The 16,051-nt window shown below is 42.9% G+C and overlaps 1 protein-coding gene across 2 annotated transcripts in view; it reads left to right on the forward strand.

Annotated features, from left to right (window-relative positions):
- The first annotated feature begins 9,139 nt into the window (after positions 1-9,139).
- The window catches only part of CNTN3 (contactin 3), a 107,398-nt gene continuing 100,486 nt past the window's right edge, over positions 9,140-16,051 (forward strand). For both annotated transcript variants that reach the window (XM_056337641.1, XM_056337642.1), the window contains exon 1: positions 9,140-9,248. The gene's annotated coding sequence lies outside the window, so the exon portion shown is untranslated. The remainder of the gene's footprint in view (positions 9,249-16,051) is intronic.

Genomic DNA, 16,051 nt, shown 5'->3' on the forward strand with positions numbered 1-16,051 from the left:
GGGCAAGAGTACGTTGGCCTCTTCATCTGCTGATTATTGAGTTTTCTGGAAGGTAATTATTTCTCTTCTTCTCTGATCAATGTACTCTGGTATCCATTTAATCTGTAGTCCGTAGCTACCACATTTTATAAAAGGTGAAAAATGAGGAACACGAAATGTTCCTACTAGGCTCTTAGAAAAGTGTGGAGCTGCCTTTCAGTCTGTTGCTATTCTCCACATGGATACTACAGCAATTTCAGATGAGAACGCTATTGCCACTGTGGTGAGTGGATTTTATGTGATGGTATAAATATGTCAATTAGTATTTCAATTAGCATCCGTGACTAATCCTGCCCACACTGGGAAGCTGCAGAATGCAAGTTTCTTACCAAAGGGTATGTTTTTATTTCTTTGTTATTCAAGTGTAATGCCAGTTGACAACTTCAATAGTAGGGGATAGGACAGAAAATTATAAGCTTTCTCTTTAATGGAAGGTGAAGGATTGGCTAGAAGCATTTCAGCAGAGGGTGAGGTCTTAATTCTCCTGTATTATATGAAATTCTATATTCTACTTCACATTACGCATCGACTCCTACAGACTTTCTTTTAAATAGTTGAATGTTTTGAAGTTTCTATGAACTTTGTGAGGGATTTTGTCACACAGCTTTGTTCTCATATGCTCTAGCTGATAGTATAGCTCCTTAAAAGTCTCATAAAATTATTCTGTAAACTGTGTTAACACACCATCATGTTCATCTATGGCAAGCCCATTCTGTACTGCCTTAACAGTGTAAATGGTCCTTTTCACAAAAAAAAAAAAAAAAAAAAAAAAAAAGAAAGAAAGAAATCTGTAAGCCATTAATGTGCTAACATTTAATGTTGAAAATAATCTAGCCTTCAAATGTGAGTAAAGCATACCACCAAAAAAAACCCCCCAAGACAAAACAACAAAAAGTTGATTACGGCACTCTGTTTTGATACAACATCTGGAAATAAGGTATTTCTCTTTTTTTCATTATTTCCTTTATACCAGTAGAGGGCACAACTGTTTAAATCACATTCATTTCATACACAGCATGCCATAATAAGGGCAATTTAAAAATTCACAGGAAAAAAATAATATACATCTATTTCCAGTAATGAACATTTTGTGGAATTTGACTGCATTATCCAGGAACCACTAATAGCAAAGACAAGGCTGTTTAAAAGATTTTTGCACTCCAGAACTACAAGAGTGTTTGAGTGTTTCTGTAGAGTTAACTATCAGAAAGCAGTATCTTGTGCAATGGGATTAAGGGAACAAAAGATAAAGAGATGGTAGTGCATAATTAGAAAAAAACCTCAATATTAATGTAAAACAAACAAAAAAACAAAAAAAACCAACCATTAATTAGCTGCTTTTAAATAACAAGGATTCGAAGGTTTGAGATTTTTTAATTCAGATTTTATATACAAACTTGGTAAACTGTATGTAAAAAAAACCTCTGCAATGGCAAACCAAATCTTGGGGTAATTTTTCTGTGTATTATTCCATCTGACATCCATGTAACGGGAATGAGAAAGGACTCAGTATAAACCATGGCCTTGAAAATAACAGAAAAACAGTTCTGCTTTTCATGCATATCTTATGATAGCTTCATTCCATTGCTGATTTCTGGAAAGGCTTTGAAAAATCCTCATTTCAATAGATTAATAGCTTATCTGAAATTGTAAAGGAAAAATTAATTAACAGAAGGAGCATCCAGTAGGACTAAGTTTAACAAAATACAGAAAAAACCAGTAACTTATCTTCTCCCTCTTTCTGACCAACATCTGTAAATTTCTGAAGATAGCTATGTGCCAGATTTCAGTGAGTAGAAAACCTAATATTGGATTTATTCTAACCCTGAAGTTGGAGATGTTATCTTCTAGCCAGCCAGCACGGTGCTGTCAAAAAAACTTTGACAAAATTATTGAAGAATGTGGGAAACAGCCAGCCATGGATAGAAACATCGTGATAAGGTCACAAGAAGGATCAACATGGCTCAAAGCATCAAGACCCCACCAACCCATCCTAAGGAAGGTTCTGGCTGAATCATTCAGCGTGATGCCAGGAACTGAGCCAGAGACCCTTGGCTCTGCAGTGAGCTTAGAAGGGATAATCAGAATAATATATAGACAGAAAGTGAGTAATGCATGTAGTGGAAAAGAGCTAGCTTTAGCAGGGACTGCCCAAACTTTTCAAAGTAATTTTGGAGTCTGTGAACCTTTTCCCTTCACAGTTTAAGAGTGATTCCTTTTATCTTGTCACTCACTTTTACCGATGCATTGCAGACTAAGAGCAGATTTCCTCAGGCATGCAGTTACTTTTACAATAGGCTGTGTAGCTAATTAAGCAGCAAGGTAAATTAGAGTTAGCATGGCGTCCTTAATAACTGCGAGTTCCAACATCTCCAAATTCCCTCAATCTTCAGATGTCTCTACAAGATGGAGCCACGGTAACTTTCCAAATGTTAACTTGAAAACAGTAAGAAACCTCTGCCTGGGCATCTCTCCTCTCCTGGAAATGCTTTTTATCAGTACAAAGACTGGCTTAAGCAGCAGGGTAGTCAGCGTCCTCCAGCCCCCCAGGATCAGCATAGCATCCTCCTCTACCAGCTCCTTACAGACCTTGGGAATTGGGGGCCAGCTGGGAAGACAAAAACAGTTAAGAAATGGCTGTATTCAGAGTCATGGACTATGGGAATGGTCCCCCTGTATCTGGAAGCAGCTCTCTGCTTACAGAGAGGATCTTGTCCCATTTCATAAGAATCATTCCTTTAGATTCAAGCCATTAAATCCCACGTGCTTTGCAGGACTGGCAGGACTTTCTCTTAAACAAACATAATGGCTTACATCCAAGCCACGGCCCTTTTTGCTATTCCTGAACATCCTCATTATAGAACTTTTTATTTGAAACTAATAAAATTGCAAAGCGTTGAAGGTAAATCAACTGGCAATTTGTAAAAAAGATATAATTGTGTACTGATGAAAGAGTGTGACTTCCATTTGTATTTGGAGACATGTTAGCTGGATGGCAATGTCATCCTTAAGGGTTTCCAACACAGTTTCTATGACCTGGAAGGGGGGATTGGGATTGGTAGCAACTCGAATGATCTCGGGCTCCTTTTTATTTTAGGATTCTCTAAAGGTTTTAAAACTTGCTTTCAATACGTTAAGGTTGACAACTGCCCTCATGCTGAGATGCAATACCATTTTGGTCGGAGGTCACTGACATACTGTTTTCCTTGTTTATGTTCAAAGTGCATTTGCACAGGGTCATTTGTATTCATTACAGATGCAGAGTTTTCCCACTAGGGTATTTATAGATCTCAGAATTATTAGTACTTGATTTAGGAAAGTATTCTTAACCTAGAGAGGAATTAAAGTATATGTTTTCATAGGGACAAGCATAAATACTGGCTGAGATACTTCACCAAATTGAAGCTCTTGGGGCACTTTTTTGTCTTGTTTATCTTTCAGGTATGCTGTTTTTCATTTTGTTTCTTCATAGGTCAGTGTTATTTATGCTCATTGTTTTATCTCGCTGCATCTGATCCTGCTGACAAAGCTTAAGATTAAATGCACTTAGCCTTTTTTTTCCCCTCAGACGTTTGCAATGCCTGAGCTAACTCATGAATGAAAGTGCACGATATTAAAACTTGAACCTACTTCATCATATTAAAATTTAAAATGTCACGTGATTTTTAAAGTCCTACTTATAGAGCTACATTGCTGAAGCACCGCTCCATGGACGCTTGGAGGGTGCTGCATCAGAAATACTAGCTGATGGCTCATATGATGAGGGTGGTTCCTAATATTTGTGTGCCATGACTGCCATGAATTGCCCAGCTAGAAGTGAATGCTTTGGAGATGACTAAAATTCAGCACCACATTTGGCAACAATTATTCTACCGTTACATTACACTACATTAAAATATGGATTCTTTTAAGTTCTTTTGAGTGGAAGAAAAATCACTCTGACACTAAGAAGGGAAGGAGGAGTAGCCTGCTGTTTTCTCCACTCCCCCTTAGCATGATAATGACCATGATCACATTTCAGAGTGCTTTTAAGGAGTGTTCCTTTGCTGGTCAAAAATACACTAACCTCATCCTTGCTGTGAAAGGCTGCCTACACTTTGGTTTCTGTCTTCTAACCCTTAATAACAAACTCACAGTCATGCTTTGGACGCATTTATCCTCTGGGTGTTCACCTCTTCAAAAGTCAGTTTGAGCCCAGGAGAGAAGTCATTTCTCATCCTGAGAGAGCCCTCACACCGTGTGAGAGCTCCTCGGTGCTCTGAACAAAATATCTCATTTCTTTAATAAAATAAGCCATTTTTTTGGTAGAATTAAAACCTCTAATCAAGAAAATGTTCCATATTTAGCAAAATGTTGAACAGTGCATCAAGCAATTTGTTTGAACAAAGTATGACAGGGGTGGTGGGAATATAATTTTGTAGTTAATTCTATTTGATTAGGAAAGTTACACAGCCTGTCATTTAGCTTTCAGGACAGCCATAAAATGTCTTTGCCTTCTGCTGAATTGCTAGCCAGCCCTCCAGGCATCAGGGTTGTTTCTGCTTAACACTTCAGCTCAAGGTTGCCAGTTAATAGGTAATGATAAGAACCGATCCATTGCGTTTTAATAGATATGACAAAATCAGGCAGAAGTACTGCAAAAATAACTTGAAATATGGGGAAGTAATCGTATTTTAATGCCTAGCAGATGCAGATATTTAGATTACTGTAATGCTGTTAAAATGAGCATCTATTAATACACAAGTATTTCAATGACACACAAAAGCAGAGACAAACAAAAACCCCAAATAAAAACAAAACTAAAATTGCCTGTTTATTTGAATTAGCCTTCAATTACTTATTCATTTATAATAGGTGAAAGGCTGCACATCTGAAAACATCATGCTCTCGCGCTGTTCTCCCTCCCATAGTTCATGGATTGCTTTTATGCCTCCATCTACCTATATGCGAAATCATTTCACCATTTTAATTTTCTCTCTGTGATTTCAAGATATTGTATATCAGTTTGCACTCACTGGGCACTTAACCTTCCTATTATAATTTTCTTTCTGTATCATGCTCCCCAGTACAATTGCATATAATTCACTTTCTTTTATCGGTTTTGTATTAGTCAGTGTGGTCTGATCTAGGTCCTGCCTGCATTAAGGAAATTTGCATCCATATAACAACACCGCTGTGGTTATTACAGCGGCGTAAACCTTTAATGCATATAGTCTGTGTCAGGGCAAAGTGAGGCTTTCAGTGCTGCTGTTTAATCCAGTCACATAATTAATTTCCTTAATACAGACAGGGTCTCTCATTAGCCTCCCCCTCCCGGTCCCTCCTTCCTGCTGCTCCAAACACCAGTTACACTCTCCATTTATTAGCAGGAGCAGGAGCTCATGGAGACAATGAAATGGAAATCTGAAGATGCTGGTGATTTAATCAATTGCATTTGGTGCCAAAAGAAGTGTTGCCATCGACTTCAGTGAAATTGGACGAGACCATTGCTGGATGCCTCTAAAAATGCTATCCTTTTTTAACATAATGCATCCTCAGCCTACTGAGAGAAGGATTATACAAAATGGTGACAAAATACAGATGGCCATGGGCATGATGAGCACGTCTGATACTGGCGTCAGCATTTGGAACATCAGTGAAGTGAGATGCCTGCGGACCTAGCACAAGGGTGAACGCAGTTTATCCCCAACACTGGCACAATAGGGGAGTCTCCCTGTGCTTTGAAGAACTGGCATGCTATCTGGTGAAACACATATCCAAAATACCATCCAGTTACCAGAGCTGACCTCAGTCTTGAAAGAAATCATACTCTATTATACTGTGCCTGCACAACAAGGCCTGAGAGAAGTTGATATCAGCATTGGCTTAAGGAGAGAAGCTTTTCTTAAAAATCAGAAAGATTAAATTTACATTAAATGCTTACCTTAAAATAAGAGTCCCATAAGCATAACTGGAAAAAATAGATTTACCACTCATTTAACTGCAACCAATGCCTCCTATATTTTGCCCATATTTTCATCATTGACATTATTATGCCTGAAAGTGTGATTGGAAAAGGTGGGCTGCAATAAGCCTTACACAAAGAAAGACAGAAAACAAAATTTTCACCTTTTTTTTTTATTATTATTCTTTTTAATATTCTCCTGTCCAGTGGCTGTTTCAGATTAATTCATTTATCTACCTCCAAAGAAACTGATAGCAATGATTGTCAGTGGTAAAACCAGACTAATGGTCCATCGAGTACAATTGACTATGTCCCATTTTGACAACGTCCTAGAGGTCTTTTGCAAAACAAGTTCCATTTAAGCTTGAGGTAAGTTAGTTGGTATTTCTGCCAGTGGTAAGAGAAATTCTTCAATAGCTAAAGCATCTAGGAGACAAGCAATGATTGATTTTTTTGCAGGAAATGATGGTGGATCTGAAACTACTTGTTACTGGTGGCTAAATTCCTATCTAAAATTTGAAAAATCAAGGTTTCTCAAAGCAGACTGTGAACAACAGCAGTGCACAAAACAGTTATATAGGAAATCCATGTGCTGAAAATGTGAACTATTACTTGAAAGCAGATAGAGTAACTATGGCAGTTGGTGGAGACCAGTGAGGGGCGTGTAGTTAATGGGAACAAGCGCTCAGTTGATAGTTTAGGTCTAGCCAGCTGGCGTCAGGATGGACGGGGTTAAGGTGGGTCTTCCCATCAAATTATTTGTTAATTGGGAAGTTTAAATATCATATTCATTTACCTGCTTACACCCATGCTCACAAATTACAGTGGAGCTTTTTTCCACTTAAATCCTGAGGAAGCATTAATTAGGCAACACTAGAGTAGAAGCATCCCTGTTCTTCTCATATAATTTCTCAGACATGTCGACAGTGATGTTTGAATGACAAGTGGAAATGAAAAAAATCATTAAGCTGGAAGAAGCGTGAGACTTGCAATTAAGTTGATATTATTGAACATGTGTATTACGGTTGGTCTAGAAGCCCCAGATGGCAGAAGGGCATCATAGTATCAAGTACTGTGTGAAAACATGTCATCTAGCCTCAGAGAATTTACTGTCTGCAAATTGATTATCTTCAGTAAGTATACAGTGATACTGCATGTTTGCTGTGTTTTTGAAATGAATACAGGAAAAGCACTTTTCAAAACCACTATTTCTACATCCCTGGGTTGCTATAAAATAAGTGAGTGAAAGAGTGCTTTTTGTCCCTTTTTACTTGTCATCTCAAAGATTAGAGTCATCTTTTGACCTCACAATCTTAAAAAGTGCTTCTCTGACAAACTTTTTTTTAAAAAAAAGCATCTTCTACATGGTGTGGCTTGATGCCTATGATAGAAATTTGAAGTCCTTGACTTAACTGAAACTGAAAAAATATAGTAGTTGGCCAAAGTAGTCACAATGTGGGGCTGGGCTGGAGGTGACAAAGGACATCAGGGAAGGAAAACCGCAGAATGCATTTTCAAAATTGTAACAGCTCCTGTGATCGGTCAAGCATAAAAATACAGGCTATCCTTCTCAGGCTGGTCTTGCAGAGCTGAAGCTAATATTTCCAACTGGAGAACTATGCCATAGGTCCATGACCTTGTCAGCTCTCATAAGCCCCAGTGAGTCGGGTGTACGAATACGTGAACGGCAGACCTATGAGGAAGCCTAATCTGCATTTGGGGCTTTTCTGGGTCTGTGCTCAGTCAGTGCCCCGGCAGAGGTGTCCACAGCCACCGTGCTCCACCCTCCGCTACAGCTGCCTGTAAAACTAAGGCTTGACCCAAGTCCTGCTGTGAGACTTTGTATAACAACAACAAAAATATTATCTTTCAGGCTCCGAAGTGGAGTTTTAGAGATGTGACGGAGTCACCACACTAATACATCACCTGAGCTACAGTCACACGCTAAGCGCATGCTCCTGCTCCGTGCCAAGGTTCAGCTCAACCGTATTAGTACGAATCTCAGTGCTCAGCTCATGTGCAGGTAACTTGTTAAATTGCAGTTATTTTATCATCTCTATGAGCCCTATGTGCTCGCACTCTGGCAATTAAAAATGCATCTTGTTTTTCTAATTTTGTTTTTGACATCCCTTCCTCAGACCAGTGCCACATTTTATTACTGAAGTGACTACACTTCAGTGCTGGACATACCTTAATTATAGACTCGCATATGCATAGAAAAGTAAAGATGTCCTTTCAAGTCAGGGCTCCTGCGGTAAGACTGGGTTAACAGATGCCGTGTCGAGTTTCTCTTGGTCGCCTTGAAAAGATGCCACCGTTCCCCAGCCAGCGCATCTCAGTAATTCACCACAAAACCAGGCAGTACGGGAAACAGAGGTGGCAGCAACTTAAATCTTATTCATTGAAGAAGCAAACTGTTTTCCTCTTGTCCTTCATGCCGATGCCCGGAGCGCCACGCACCACCGCCCCGGCCCGAGTCCCCTGTGCAGCAGGAGCCGGCGGCGGGCCCGGCCCCTCCCGCGACCCCCGGGCCTGCAGGGCCCAGCCCGCCCCAGCACCGCCCGCCTCCCGCGGGGGCGCCGCGCCTGAGGTGCGCTGTCACCGCGGGCACTCCGCCGCGCTCGGGGATCCCGAGAGGTAATAGAGGTTTCAGGAAATGTATTACTATTTGATATATATTTCCTTCTAAAAAGGAGGGGGTGGGGTGGGGGGTGCGACTTACGGGAATTCTGCTCAGCCTTAATTACAGCCACACAGCTACAATACCGTGATCAGCTGGAGCCAGGGTCAATAAAACCTCGATCCGGCTCCAGCACAGACCTACGTGAACCTGATCCTTTTCCTGGGCTCCCAGCCCAGAAATCAGACGGAGTTTTTATTTAAGATGTCATGTGTCAACTTTCTCCGCCGGCACCCAGCTCGCCCAGCCCGGCTGGAGGGGCAGCCCCCCCGCTGCGGGGCGCGTTTTACGCGCTTCCCCCTGCCGCCCCCGGGTGGAGTCCAGCGGCGCCTCCCCGGGCCCTGAGGGACGGTGGCGGCTGCCCGCCCCGCTCCGCTCCCGCCGCCACCGCGGCCCCTCGGCGGCGCTGGGCCGGGCGCAGCCCCCGGAGCAGGGGAGCGGGTGGGCGGGCAGCCGGGCCCGCCCCGCCCCGCCGCCTGAAGCGCGCCGCTCGCCGCTCCAGAAGAGGCGGCGGACGCCGCAGGATTACGGCGGGTGGCTCCGCGCCGAGGGCTCCGGTGGGGCTCGGCGGCGGCTCGGCTTGAGGTGGGCAACTTCGGGGAACAAAGTTGGGCTGGCCGCCCGGGCGGCGGCTGCCCGCGGGGCCGCGGCTGAGGGGAGCGGTGTGGCGGAGGGCTCCCCTCAGCCTGCCCGCGCCGTGGGTTGCTGAGGGAGGGAAGGAGCCACGGCCTCGCGTGGGGCCGCTCCGTGGGTGCCAGAGTTGGCGGCCGGCGCGGGGGAAGCGGCTCCGGCCGGGAGCGGGGCCGCGCAGCTGCCGGGCGCTGTTCGGAAGGCGGCGGGAGGGAAGCCTGCCTGGCGTGGGGGGAGCAGCGGGGGTTGCCCTGCTGCCTCGCTGAACGCACCTGCAAGCCCAGCGCGGAAAACGAGGCTCCTGCAGGTAAGGTGCTCGGTACGTGCTTCTGCAGCACCGGGGCGAGCGCACGGCAGCTCTTCGCCTGATGGATGTCTCCTGATTGCCTTAGCGAGGCACTTCTCCCCCCTGCGTGCGCGGCGGGGGGCCGCTGCGCGACTGTCCCCCTCCTAATGCGTCTCTTCCTCGGCTGCCGGCGCCCAGCAGAACCGCCCTCGACCCCCGCGACAGCTCTGCCCCCCCCAAACGGCCCTGCCCCCCCCGCAGAGCCCCCCAGACCCCCCAAACGGCCCTGTCCCCCGCCGCGTCCCCAGGGCAGGGCCCGGGGGCTGCGCTCGGCGGGACCCGGCGGGCACGGCTGCTGCCAAGATGAATGTTTGCATGCTATGGTTTTTTTTTCCCCTCCCCACCCCCACCCCCCCACCCCCCCGAAAATTGTTTTAAGTGCGTCTGGAGTTACTCAAGTTCTAAAGCTGTGCTTCTCTGGCTTTGCGTTTAATTACTTACTAGTAATTGTGTCAAATTCAAGAATGTGAGTGTGTGAGCTTTTCCCCCTCTCTCGTATCTCGGTGCTGGCATGCTGGTTTAAAAATAAATAACAACCCAACCCCACACCGCTCCAGTGAAGGTTTTGGGAAAAGCTTTTTCTTCTTTCTCTTGAATAATAGTTTTGCTCTTTCTGTGCATCATTCGGGACCGTTGAGTTTCGACTAAATTCTGACAAAACCAGAACTTTCCTGTCAGACGTGGGGGGAAAAGGAGCCAGGCACGAAGTTTCGGTGGCTCGGGGTGGCTCGGCACAGCTGCTGGCTCCCTGCTCCCTCTGTGCCTGTAGCGTCTCTGCAACAGCATCTCTGCAGGGTTTGTCTGCCCTGGTGTGCACTCTGTAACTAGTGGTTTGCCTTCTCTTTTCCAACTTCTTGATTTTATTTATGGTTCATACCATATGGGGTCAGAGCTGTTGATGTCCCCAGTATTGCTGTGTGACCTTGTTGCCAGTTAAGTATGGTGCCTGGCTGTGATTAACCTAAATCCAAGCACCATTTTGTTGGACTGATCTCTCTGTCGCATACATTTCTGATGTGAAATGATCCAGCAATAGCCTTGGGTGCTAACTGGTTAGTCATGATTACTTTCCTGATGACATTGACACACACACAAAATCACTAGCATACTGATTTTTAGCTGTCCTCAAAGTGCTTGTTTTACATAAGGGGACATAATGTCAGTATTTTGGGGTTTTTTTATTTATTGTGAATGCAAAAAAGTGAAAATCAAGACCTTATGAAGGACAGGCAGACTCTCCAAAGTCTTGACTGTGGTGTTTTGCAAGAGTAACTTGAACTATAGCTTAAGCAGCATGCCAAGTTTGTCCAGTGATGTAATTTTTAATGTATATGGAAAGTTATGAACAAATACTAAAATCAGTCATGAAAATGCTGAACTAAGTTTTAAGCATTGAAATTGTATTGCTACTCCATCTGAAACTATTCCAGAAATCTGTTTATTATGCAAGAGACTTCCATACTGATCTAGCAAAAGAATTTGTGAAAGCATTTGAGGAAAATGATTTAGTGAAGGTGTATAATTGTTGCTAAAAATGCTGCTGACTTGATGTTGGGGGGCGGCAATTTAAAGGCATGTTGATGCCCAGGGATTCTTCCCTGTGGTGTGAGCTCTTTAGCCTGCTACCCAGGCACTTCCCTCGCTCATCAGGGCTCCTACAGGCTTTATGGTATTTTTACTTCTGTGTTACTCTTGGCGTCGCCTTGCACTGGGAATGAGCTGCAGGCTTTGAGCTGAAAGCATTGATGTTTTCTGCGTATGTAAAGTAGAAGGAGGTGCAGCTCGGGTCTGTGCTGTCAGAGCAGAGGATCTGTAAGTTGGCACTGGCATTTGCTATCGGATTTTTCCCAAGTTGGTTTTGTGAACAGTTGCTTAATGAAAAGAACATCAGGTAGGGGTTTTCTAATTAATCTGCGACTTGGTACCTTTTAAGGGAAGTAAAAATACTAGATTTCATGAGAAAGCTGCTGCAGAGTGGTGGCAAGCTCTGGCCCTGCACGTAACTCCTGTAGTTCTGGTGCTGGTGGCCTTAGGTAGGGTCTTGCACGGAAATCTGCATCTATATCCAGCTGGCTGCACGCTTTGCAAATCGTTGGGCTGGCAGGCTTAGGGATGTGTGAGTTACAGAGCCACCAAAACAACTTGTTCCTCAAATTCTCAAAGAGTAAGTCACTGTAGATACGTAGGGATGCCATATGTTCGTGTTACTTTTCTGTAATGTTTATATTGAAGTTTTTCTCCACAAACATTTGCAATCTCTCAGGCAGGGGGTGGTGGTTTTGATGGGGTTGTTTGTTTTTGTTGTTGGTTGGTTTGTTTTTTGAGCAAAACTTGCTGGGTTTTGGTTTTGGTTTTGTTTTTGGGTTTTTGTGGTTTGTTTTTTTGTGCCCCATCTTTATGTTCTTAAGGCATTGTAATGGGAAATTCCTGCAAGTAGGTTCAGTCTTCTTATTCTCTTTTCTGGAAAAGACAGATTCTTAAAAGTGACATAAGCCAGTGGTTTTATGAGTGTGACTGTCAGGGTTTACTCTGATACAGGAAGACACAGATTAACTGCAGTCTGCAAACAAGATTTTTCACACATTTGAAACTGTGACAGGCATGGTGGTGTGGTGCGGCTGTCTGGGGAGCCAGCAAGCCTACGGAGAGAGGGAAGAAGTTATTGGTGGTGAGGGATGACTGTGGCTGGTGGTGAGTATCCGTCCTGAGTATAAAGATGACTTTAGGCGGCTTGAGAAATAATTACAAGATGGAGCTTGATTTACTAGTAAACAGGAAATCTGCTCATCTGTAAAGTTGCTTTTTGTGTGTATTAGTTTTCATCCTTCTTGGTGCTACCTTTGGCAGCCAGGTCTGTCTTGTTCTCATATCAGATATGTAACCTTCTAGTTCATATTAGGAAACTAAGGAACACTAGATTATAGTCACCTGAGCTGGATGCATATATGCATTGAAGTTGAATGCTGCTAAAGTTACAAGTGATGGGAAATGACTTACTGAAGGGAATTCTGTGATGAGTGCATTGATTAAGTTCATGTTGTGGTGTCATGTGTTGACATGGGTGATGCTGAGATGGATTAAATGGCAAGATGCTTTGAAATCAGCTTTTGTTTAAAGATGTTTATAAACTTACTGTCTTCGTTGTTTAAAACTGAATGCGTAACAGAAGCTGTGTCTGGAAATGGAGGAGCAGAAGACTTGCCTTGGTGTTCAAGCTCTGAAATGGTTGCTCTGTTGCTGCTGTCCTTAACAAAACATAGCTGCAGTCACAGTAAGTCCTTTCCCAGGTCTTTTTTTGTTTTGTTTTGCAGCTCTACAGCTTAAGTTTCCCTCAGAGACAGACTGTTTCAGCCAAACCAGGGAAAGATCAGTCAGCGATTATCCCAATTAAAAACAATTAGAATGCAGAAACATGAAGTTAATAGAGCTGCAGTCTTCTGTTACGCTAATGTCTCCACCTTTCATTTAGTTAAGCTATTTAGAGTTGTAGCCGTAACTTCTCCATGTAGATTTGAATATCCACATTTTATAGCACGTGGTGTATGAGAATGCATTAATAGGAGGGAAAAAAAAAGCGCGAAACACCTAAAGAATCATCGGTGGTACCTTGTAATGTGCCTTAATGTAGGAAAGGATTAGGTGAAGGCTGCAGGTTTGCATAAACAGAGGAGTCCTTTCCTATTTACAGGTACTGATTCAGTGCTCAAAAGGCCACGTTGGTCTTGTGTCCATTGAGACAGATGAAAAACGGATCGAAGTTGATGGCCTTTTAAATGAAAGTGTATCCAGGAAGGTACTATTTGGATAACAAAAATGGGTTGGGGGGGGAGCTTTGATTGCAGTCAACTTAAACTTGCTATACCTAGGTGGTTTTGGTGTGCTGTCTGATACGAAGAAAACAGGGGCTAATACAGAATGAAGGGAAAGTGGCAGGAATTAAAAAAAAATATGGATTCTCAGTCTAATACTTGCTTGAATGAAGAGAGAAGGTGGTGGGCAGCTGTAAAATAATAAAAATACTTTGGGTTTTTGTGTCAAGCTAAAATAGGCATGTTTAAATTTGGTCTGAGAAAAGATCAATTAAAATACAGCTCATAATGTATATAGCATTGGTTTTATTTGAAAGAGCGGTTTTATACTTTCTAAAGTTTCACTTTTTAAATGCACTAAAGTATAATAATATTCCTTAAAATCAATGACACTTTCATTTTGCGTAGCTGACGTGGGATTTATTTTTTTTTCCCCAAACTATGACTCAGGTATTTTTAGTCTTGAAAAAGCTATCTGTTGATCAATGTAAAGAATAATTAACTGGCAAAGTAGCTGCATTTCCAGCTGAGCAAAACAGCAGGCAGAGCTACTGAGTTGTGCTCAGCCCTGAAGTGTTGTCTGCAGCCTGGTTGTGCTCTCCTGGAAAACTTAGTGAGAATGGACGGTATTTGAAACCAGGACGTGTATTTTGTTAATCCTGATGGCACATGGGGGAAACTGCCTGTGTTTGACTGTGACTCATGAAGAATTTAAAATACATACTGCAAAGCTACCAATATGAGTGAGCCCCCAGAAAATGAGGCACAGCAGCGTGGGCTATAAAAGGCTTTTGACCAAGTGCTTCAAGTAATAGGAAGAGAAAACCAAGAGATGACCGGGCTTGTCTGGGGAGTTCTTATTGATCAGTCGGTTATTGGGTGCTGGAAAATACAAGAATAAACCTCAGGGTTTTTCCATGAGAGAGTTATACTGCTAACTCACCTCAGTGCACCAAACTCAGGCAAGTACTTCTTTTAACTGGTTTGCTCTGAGGTACTTTTCACAGCAATAAGTTAGACTTTATTTATTTATTTATTTTTGTTATTTAAGAGCTTGCTGATTTCCATTATTTATCTGAGAGAATAATTCCAGACAGTCAGGCTAACACTTGTGGATATGAAGAGCATACTTTTGAAATCTGACCAAACTGTTTCTTTCTAAGCTGTTATCTGCTTTATTTCTTGTGTTTGGAGGTCTTGTAGCTGGATCCAAACACTTGGGGGGGGGGGAGAACCACCCCAAACATGATGCATATAACTCCTGCCCCCCCCGCCTCCCCCCCCCCCAAAAAAAACCCACCCAAAAAAAACAACCAAAACCAACACCCCCCCCCAAAAAAAAAAACAAACCACCAACCAAAACCAAAACACACCCCAACCAAAAAACAGATCAAACCAAAACCAACCATAAAAACAGTTGCTCAACATCAGATTGCTTATTGTGCAGTGCTAATATGCCTCTAGATGTATTTGTATACAGGTGAGTGAAGCAACAATGCAAAGATACAGTGGAAGTTGTTTGCATTTAAAGGCTTGTTTCCTTCTGCTGCGCTGCTGTGACGGGCAGAGGGCAGGCATGAGGGTCTCTGTAATACACTGCGTATTATTTAAATTTCTGACCTGCAGTTTGAGGGGGAAACACGTATTATGATGACAAGGAGTTAATAAGCATGAGCATGAAAGAGCTTATAAAATCTTTGTGCAAGGGACATCTGATTTACAAGACAGTGCTAATGACCTCCCTGTCATGCTGGGGGCCCGTGCGCCACCTGATGCGGTGCAATTCACTCAGCTAAGGGTGGAGCAAGGCATCTAGGCTGCACCTCTACCCAGGTGTGTGTCTGGTGGTGGCAGGTGTATGTCTGCTTTTGTGATTGCAGCTTATTTGCAGCAACAGTCTGTAATGATTAAACCGGTTCAGCAGTTACAAATTAGTTCCTCCATACTGTGTTTAAATGAAGAAAACCAAATAAAGCATTGTTTTTACCCCAGTAAGTCACTTGTGTAGCACAGTGCCAGGGAAGCTGTGGACTTGAGACCTACTTTGCTGGTGAGGTGTGGTGAACACAGTGCAGGAAGCACCAGAGGCGTTGGGTATAGGTACGTTTTGTATCCATTACTATAGAAGTATGGCTGTGTGCTGTTTCTTTGGTTTTGAATGCATAGTTGAGGATCAACACACTTGTACGCTCAAATTATAAGAGAGGTCAGAAATCTTGAATTTTACTTAGTACTTTTAAAACAGTAGTTTAAGCGTAACGGAAAATTTGTTATTAAATCCAGATTACTTTGCCATTTACATTTTAATCCAAGCAGTAATGGGCCACACTGGCATGAATTGTTTTTAAAAATGCTCTTCTCCCTATTCCTTTTTGTGTGTGTACTGGCTCATTTTTTTAAAAAATAGCGTACTATCTCTGTAGTACTGCTGAAATCACAGTGCCACATTTGTAGTTTGGGGAGTGTGTTTCAGTTCAATAGGCCTTGACAATTCTGAAGAGTATTATGGCTCAACATGTTTAGGTCTTTTATGAAATTTAAAATAAAATAAATTACAGCTCTTTGTAGCTGTAAAGCTCTCTTTGGAGTAAATTGGTGGGGAA

Source organism: Falco biarmicus, chromosome 4 (assembly GCF_023638135.1).
Source record: "Falco biarmicus isolate bFalBia1 chromosome 4, bFalBia1.pri, whole genome shotgun sequence".
Classification (NCBI taxonomy): Eukaryota; Metazoa; Chordata; class Aves; order Falconiformes; family Falconidae; genus Falco; species Falco biarmicus.